The sequence below is a fragment of the Stegostoma tigrinum genome, chromosome 43, assembly GCF_030684315.1.
Source record: "Stegostoma tigrinum isolate sSteTig4 chromosome 43, sSteTig4.hap1, whole genome shotgun sequence".
Lineage (NCBI taxonomy): Eukaryota > Metazoa > Chordata > Chondrichthyes > Orectolobiformes > Stegostomatidae > Stegostoma > Stegostoma tigrinum.
Window position 1 is genome coordinate 4,705,878 of NC_081396.1, and position 8,771 is coordinate 4,714,648.

Below are 8,771 nucleotides of genomic sequence, written 5' to 3' on the forward strand. Positions count from 1 at the left end.
ATCTTTTGACTGTTGATAGTGGAATCACGATGATCGTTACTTAATTCTGGATTTTTTTTTAAATTCAATTTTAATTCACCCAAATCAAGTGATCGGAATCCAACTCGTACTTTGGACACATGTAAGCCATTATTACTATATTATCATTCAGCAAGGATACATGAAGGCCATTGTATCGCTGTATAGATGCAGGAAAATGGTTAAGTCCAGAGGTAACAACACAATGGATAAAACTGAAAACCAAATCAGCTGAGATTAAAGGAGAGGTGAATGGAGTCTCTTTGGAATTCGGTCTTCACAGTGATTTTGTGACAACATTGTTTTGTTTCATTCGGGAATGACACGATTGTTCCAAACAGATTGTTTCAGAATTAGATAGTTGCAAGAGATAGGGCTGATATTGTGTACAAGGAGGTTGAATTTTCAGCTGAGACTGAAGCAGCTGTTTTCATATTTCCAGTGATTCAATGGAGGTTATTTCTGCCAATCCCTTTCTGGATGTCAGACAAGTCAGGATTGTGAGAGATTTTAATGGAATTTGGAGATGATGCGTTCACATACATCCGCTGCCCTGGCTCTTCTAGACGGTGAAGGCTGAGAGTTTGCGTGATTCTGTTCAAATGCTGGTCAAGCTGGAAGAACGTACAATTTATCTTGTTTCCCTTTGCATTGCTCACGCCGCTATTGTCCACATGCAGGCGGTGCTGGCAAATGCATTTTCTGCTTGACCTGAGTGAGCCACTTGTGTTTTTACAACATTTGAGCAGATATAATGATGAATTTCACTCAGTAATAATTTACCATGTTCATTCTGCAAAGTGTCACAACTTGATTTGCGCTGTTGTTGGTGGGCTCTTACTTTTTGTTTTCTTTTTTTTCTGTTTCAAAACAATTTCAGAGGGTGCCAGATGAGGAGGAATTACAATCAGGGGTCATCGGTCTCGTAGCATGGAGGTTTCAGATTTATCACAAACAGAATGTCATTGGATTTTAAACATGGAAGGAACAAGTACAATTCACAAAGAAGGGAAACCCTACCGATGATCTGTGCATGGACAATGCTTCAATCATTCTTCTGGCCAGTCGAGACACAAGTACAGTCACGTTGGAGATAGACCAGAGAAACGTGGGTCTGTGATGCAGAATTCAAATTCCTGCCTGACTGGATATCCATTGGCACAAACACATTGGGGAGGGGTTAATCACATGCTCAGAGTGTGGGAAAGGATTCATTTAAACATCCTAAATTTCAACACACCAGCAAGTGCTCAACGCGGAGACAACTTTTAAATGCACTCACCCTGCAAAGTGATGTAAATATTCGGATGAACTGCTGTCCCATCGACGTGTTTCCACTGAGGAGAGACCATTCAGGTGCTCTCACTGGCGGAAAGAATTCAACACATCATCTGAAGCCACTGAGCACCAGAAAATTTACAATTTGGAACAGACTGTTAAATGCAGTGTTTGGTCATCACACCTCATAACACACAAGCTAGTTCACTCTGAGGACAGACATTTTAATTCTTCAATTTGCAGGAAGTACTTTAAAAGTTCTCAACAAGTGAGATGTGCTTTAAAAGTTCCTAAGAAGTGATGACACATCAACGTGTTCACACTGAGGAGAGACAGTTCAGAATCTCTTACTGTCAGACTCGGTCCAAGAATTCAACTCAACTCATTGCCCATCAGAGAAATCACATTGTGGAGAGGCCATTCACCTGCACTGAGTGTGGAAAAGGATTCACCTTGAAAGACCACCTGCTGACTCACCGGCGAGTTTACATGCAACGACAGCACTTGGACAGGACTGAACATTGTTCATTGTTTAATAAACTACAGCTCAATTTTAGCTCTTAATATTATGCATAAAACTAAATTAAACCAGATTTGTCAGTGAACACAGCTTGGGAAATTATTTTATAATCTCTCACACGTTTGTTCTGAGTGAGCTAGTTTGGAAGTGTTGACATTCTCCCAATTTCTTCCATCCTCATCAGCAACACTAAGTGCGTGGAGATTATGAAGCTCCTTTCTCACTGAATTTGAGAAAATCTGATTGGCTGTTTCTGCTGCCTCCCTTCCTCCCACTCCCACCCTGGGTAAAAAAAATCCTCCACAGTTCCTCCCTGCCTGAACACTGAACGCTCATCTTTCTCCAGATTGTCTCTGACAAAAGTCATTGTGGCTGTGAGAACCACCATGTCATCCCTTAGCTCTAGTCCCACTAACGTGATGACCATTCAAGTTCTCTGTGTTTACCGTTCTTGTTAAAGATTGCCTCTTATTCTCTCTCCCTCACCTTGAAATCAACAGAATCACCAATCCTCGAATAACCCCTTCACAGAATGTCTGAACGAATTACCACACAATCCCGCACATTCTTTCTTTAAACTTGATTTTCCCCGAGTATGATACAATACTTAAAGATTAAAAAGAATCCATTCAGCCCATTGAGTCTGCAAGAACCCAAAGAAAGCTGCATCCAAAAATCATGGTAATGAAATATGAGGCTGGATGAACACAGCAGGCCAGCAGCATCTCAGGAGCACAAAAGCTGATGTTTCGGGCCTAGACTCTTCATCGGAGAGGGGGATTGGGTGAGGGTTCTGTAATAAATAGGGAGAGAGGGGGAGGCGGACCGAAGATAGAGAGAAAAGAAGATAGGTGGAGAGGAGAGTATAGGTGGGGAGGTAGGGCGGGGATAGGTCAGCCCAGGGAAGACGGTCAGGTCAAGGAGGTGAGATGAGGTTAGTAGGTAGGAGATGGAGGTGCGGCTTGGAGTGGGAGGAAGGGATGGGTGAGAGGAAGAACAGGTTAGGGAGGCAGAGACAGGTTGGAATGGTTTTGGGATGCAGTGGGTGGAGGGGAAGAGCTGGGCTGGTTGTGTGGTGCAGTGGGGGGAGGGAACAAACTGAGCTGGCTTTGGGATGCGGTGGGGGAAGGGGAGATTTTGAAGCTGGTGAAGTCCACATTGATACCATTGGGCTGCAGGGTTCCCAAGCTGAATATGAGTTGCTGTTCCTGCAACCTTTGGGCGGCATCATTGTGGCACTGCCGGAGGCCCATGACGGACATGTCATCGAAAGAGTGGGAGGGGGAGTGGAAATCGTTTGCGACTGGGAGGTGCAGTTGTTTATTGCGAACCGAGCGGAGGTGTTCTGCAAAGCGTTCCCCAAGATGCGGCTTGGTTTCCCCAATGTAGAGGAAGCCACATCGGGTACAGTGGATGCTGGATACCACATTGGCAGATGTGCAGGTGAACCTCTGCTTAATGTGGAAAGTCATATTGGGGTCTGGGATGAGGGTGAGGGAGGAGGTGTGGGTGCAAGTGTAGCATTTCCTGTGGTTTCAGGGGAAGGTGCCGGGTGTGGTGGGGTTGGAGGGCAGTGGGAAGCGAACAAGGGAGTCGCAGAGAGAGTGGTCTCTACGGAAAGCAGACAGAGGTGGGGATGGAAAAAATGTCTTGGCTGGTGGGGTCGGATTGTAGATGGCGGAAGAGTCGGAGGATGATGCATTGTATCTGGAGGTTGGTGGGGTGGTGTGTGAGAACGAGGGGGATCCTCTTTCGGCGGTTGTGGCGGGGGTGGGGTGTGAGGAATGTGTTACGGGAAATGCGGGAGACGCGGTCAAGGGTGTTCTCGACCACTGTGGGGGGAATGTTGCAGTCCTTGAAGAACTTGGACATCTGGGATGTGCGGGAGTGGAATGCCTCATTGTGGGAGCAGATGTGGCGGAGGCGGAGGAATTGGGAAGAGGGGATGGAATTTTTGCAGGAGGGTGGGTGGGACGAGGTGTATTCTAGGTCGCTATGGGAGTCGGTGGGCTTGAAATGGACATCAGTTACAAGCTGGTTGCCTGAGATGGCGATTGAGAGATCCAGGAAGGTGAATAATGTGCTGGAAGTGGCCCATGTGAACTGAAGGTTGGGGTGGAAGGTGTTGGTGAAGTGGATGAACTGTTCGATCTCCTGTGGGGAGCAAGAGGCTCGTTCTCACACACCACCCCACCAAACTCCAGATACAATGCATCATATTCCGACTCTTCCACCATCTACAATCCGACTCCACCACCCAAGACATTTTTCCATCCCCACCCCTGTCTACTTTCCGGAGAGACCACGCTCTCCGTGACTCCCTTGTTCGCTCCACACTGCCCTCCAACCCCACCACACCGGCACCTTCCCCTGCAACCGCAGGAAATGGCACACTTCCCCCCACACCTCCTCCTTCACCCCTATCCTAGACCCCAAGATGACTTTCCACATTAAGCAGAGGTTCACCTGCACATCTGCCAATGTGGTATACTTCATCCACTGTACCCGGTGTGGCATCCTCTACATTGGGGAAACCAAGCGGAGGCTTGGGACCACTTTGCAGAACACCTCCGCTCGGTTCGCAATAAACCACTGCACCTCCCAGTCGCAAACGATTTCCACTCCCCCTCCCATTCTTTAGATGACATGTCCATCATGGGCCTCCGGCAGCGCCACAATGATGCCACCCAAAGGTTGCAGGAACAGTAACTCATATTCCGCTGGGGAAACCTGCAGCCTAATGGTATCAATGTGGACTTCACCAGCTTCAAAATCTCCCCTTCCCGCACTGCATCCCGAAACCAGCCCAGTTCGTCCCCTCCCCCCACTGCACCACACAACCAGCCCAGCTCTTCCCCTTCACTCACTGCATCCCAAAACCATTCCAACCTGTCTCTGCCTCCCTAACCTGTTCTTCCTCTCACCCATCCCTTCCTCCCACTCCAAGCCGCACCTTCATTTCCGACCTACTAACCTCATCCTGCCTCCTTGACCTGTCCATCTTCCCTGGGCTGACTTATCCCCATGCAACCTCCCCACCTATACACTCCTCTCCGCCTATCTTCGGTCCGCCTCCCCCTGTCTCCCTATTTATTCCAGAACCCTCACTCCATCCCCCTCTCTGATGAAGGGGCTTGGCCCGAAACGTCAGCTTTTGTACTTCTGAGATGCTGCTGGGCCTGCTGTGTTCATCCAGCCTCACTTTTCATTATCTTGGAGTCTCCAGCATCTGCAGTTCCCATTATCACTAATCCATCCAAAATCACTCCGTCCCCGTCGCCCCTCTTGGGATTATACCGGGCCAACCAAACTAACTTTCACATAACAGGGACTTTGTTTTTTTTTAACATGGTCAATCCACCTACACTGCAGATTTTAGATTGTATGGAAACACGCACATTGATAGGGAGATATCCAAACTCCACAAAGACCATCGCCTAAAATTTGGAATCAAGCCGGGTTCCTTGTCATTCTAAAGCAGCAATGCTAAACAATGCGCCAGTCTGGATTGTTCCTTCACGCCTAATATTTCAGGTTTCAGCTCTGTTACATCATCTGGAAGTACTGTTTTCTCGTCTACACTGACTGCACCAAGCTTCACCTCAATGCCATCAATCTCCCTTCCTTCATTATCACAAATCAACCTGGCTGTGTATCCCACATCCAATATTAGAGCAGAGGAAACATCATCCAATTAAAAATTGCTGTGATCAAAGTCTCTGTCTTGGATTGCCATTACAAAAATATATTCTCAATTGACCTACTCTCTCCTTGGAACTATGACACTTCAACACATGGTTCATAATCTCTGGCACACACTCAGCCAAAAGATGAGCTTCTGACCACATGTAATTCTGACAGCAGTCCCAGATATTTCAATACTATGATGTTATCCATTGCGATTTGATCAGAGCTCATCTGCTGGTGAAACCCACATCCAAGCCAATGTTTCCTTTCGACTTGATCGTTGGTTTGCATTCCTGACTAGCGTCTCAACTGGCTGCATGGGATCATTCAAAAACCTGTTTACCGTGTGTTTTTCCGTAGCCAGTCCTTCACACACCATCCCTGTGATTTGATATTTCCGAAATTTATCTCGGGTCACTTTCCCAACTAAAGGTGTGTGTCAAAGAATTAAAAGTTAAATCAGATTGTAACAGAGTGTAAAGAACGGTATAACGATAAATACCCAGGTGAGTGAGTTGGGTCACATGACCCTGAATGACAGAAGACATCTGAGTGACAGAATGGCTTCCTCCTGTAAACATATTCCACATAAACTTTGGTTCCAAACACAAAGGACCAAGCCCCTTAAAGAATGCAAATTTGCCCTGACTGTCACTGCTCATTTGGGCACGTTCACCCTTCGATTTCCACTTATTCCAGCTGCAAAAGATATTCATAAAACTCAACACTGAATTTTGTGTTTCGGTTCCTTTCTACTTCCTGGAGCGAAGCGATTTCCTCAGTGTGTTTGGGAAACTGAAAGCTCACCACGAACAGTTTGTTGGATTATTTCACCTTCCCATTCTCAGTTAATGCTGGGAGATTGAAGCTGATATTGTCGTGAACATGAACTGATCTGAGGACTCACGAATTCAAGACTTATCCCAGCTTCATGGGAATCAGAAAACTTCGTCTCGAAGTATGGAAAACGTGAAAAGAGCAGCCAAAACATGTCGGATTTGAATCTGCAATCTGCTGACCTGTCACCTGCGCCATCATCGATTGCATTAGTACCCGACACATATCCAGCTTCCACCTGCTGCAGATTTGTGGTGTGATCGGGAAAAGGAGCATTCACAAGGTGATAAAGAAGCAAGCGTAATAATTGTCACTGTTTCACTTCAATGGACCCCATTTTGTAAAGTGGTGAATATCACTGGCAAAGGAAACACATTTGTCACAGTCGTCAGTTGTCTGCTTCAGTGTCCGCTCTCTCTGCGAGACGTTTCGATCATTTTATTCAAAGTATCTTCGCATTTTATGACTCACCCCGGGAATCTATTTGCACACTTTGAGCCGTGGCGTTTTCCAGGTGAGGCCCCAAACAAATTCACCGACAAACTTTTGGTTCTTTGTCGACTGGGGTTTGGAATCAGACAAGTTGAATGACATCTTTATTGGTGCTACCCTTCACTGTAGCTCAGTACCTTAAAGAAGATCCCTCTTACCATCGGCCTGTTTTGCACCTTGCTAAAGTATGTTTGCTGAACATCAGATTTTCACAACTCCTCATTCTTTACAGTGAAATAAAGTGCGATAATATGAACCAGTTCAGATTTAGAGAGAGATATTATACTGCTGAAGTTGGCTGTGACATCATGAATTGACACAAATGAGGATAGAATTTCGTTCGCCAGGGTTTGCCTCGGCAGCACTGGTGTTAACTGCCTCGGATTTATAATTTACATCGCACTTGTCTGGACACAACTCCAAGTCAAGAAATGAAGATTTACTGCAAATTATCTGAATGAAAATTAATCCCTCGTAACAAACAGAGCACCCATCCAGAATCCGTTCGAATCAGTCCAATGAGAGTTTGCTTCCACACCGAAGGACAATGACAGTAGATATACGGGAAACTATCATCCATCAATCCCCTCAAAGCACTCACCATTTCGAGTTTGAATACATTACTGTTGCTTCACAGCCGCTGGGTCTAAAACCTTAATCACCATATGTAATAGCAACAACGTTTCACCTACGGGTCAACGAGTTCAATGGTTCAAGAAAGCCACTCATCACCTCCATATCTAGATTAATTCGGGATGGGCAATAAATCCTATCCAATTGATTGACGTCCATATCCGAGACTTAATTTTCTGAGGTTATTGTTTCTAATCAGAGACTTGCAATTGCAACATGTCCAGAGTCAAAGCGAGGGAGCGAAATAAAAGTGAAAAACAATGATGACTGGGAAGCATGGAGTAAGAAGAGAGTATGGAGCTGATGGTGCAAGGTTCAGTGTTGGTGCTCATTGTGGCTCACATTTCACTCCCAGTCAATTCACCACAATGACATCACAATCCTCTTGTGATGTCCAACTTTGCATAATAGCACAGGTTATGGTCCTCGATAGAATGAACATATCCTCTTCTTCCCGTTAGTTTTCAGATGAATATATCAGTTTGAAACCACTTCCAGAGGAGATTGACTACTTCTGGAGGCAAAAAAAAACAAAAAAATGCAGTGCACGACTGTGAGCTAGTTGTTCACAAAGAGGGCAAATGGTTGGAGCCAGGCCAAGAGTATTGTGGTGTAGTTGATTAAAGCCTTTCCTGGGAAACAGAAAAACCTGTGTTAAAGCTCCCGTTAGTATGTATCCCTCAAATAATCGATTCCTTGCGCAACCTTCTTTCAAATGCCCTGTGTTGAGCCAATTTTGTAATGTGGGACGAGACACCTATTGACTAAATGTGTTTCCTGTATTTGAATTAAACCTATTTGTATTCTCATTTCTGTTGTTTGTATTTGTCCCCCATCAAATGTTCCTAATTATTTTGCGAACCATCACAATTGATTGATTTTTTTCCTCATTTTCACAAACTCAAAGCTCATATTTATAAGTCATTCATTTCCCGGATTTAAGGAACAATTCTACATTCGACATGGTTGTTCAGTGAGTGAAAGAAAACCATTCAAGCAGAATATTTCACCACGTCAGGGCAAAGGGAGGAGCATTAGAACTTATTTTAAGTTTGTAAAATTGAATTTGCAATCTGATGAGAGAGAAAGTTTGATTTTTTTTAAAAAGTGCTGATTCCACAGATCAACATGATTTCCTTTCCCTCCAGAATTTTAAAATACGGTTGCATAACTGTTCTAATTCTGAAGAAGGCCCACTCGATCCAAAATATTAACTCCGTTTTTGAAAGTCAGATGCTGCCAGACGTGCTGAGTTTCTTCAGAAAATTTACGTTTTGCTTCAGATTTCCAGCATCCACTGTTCTTA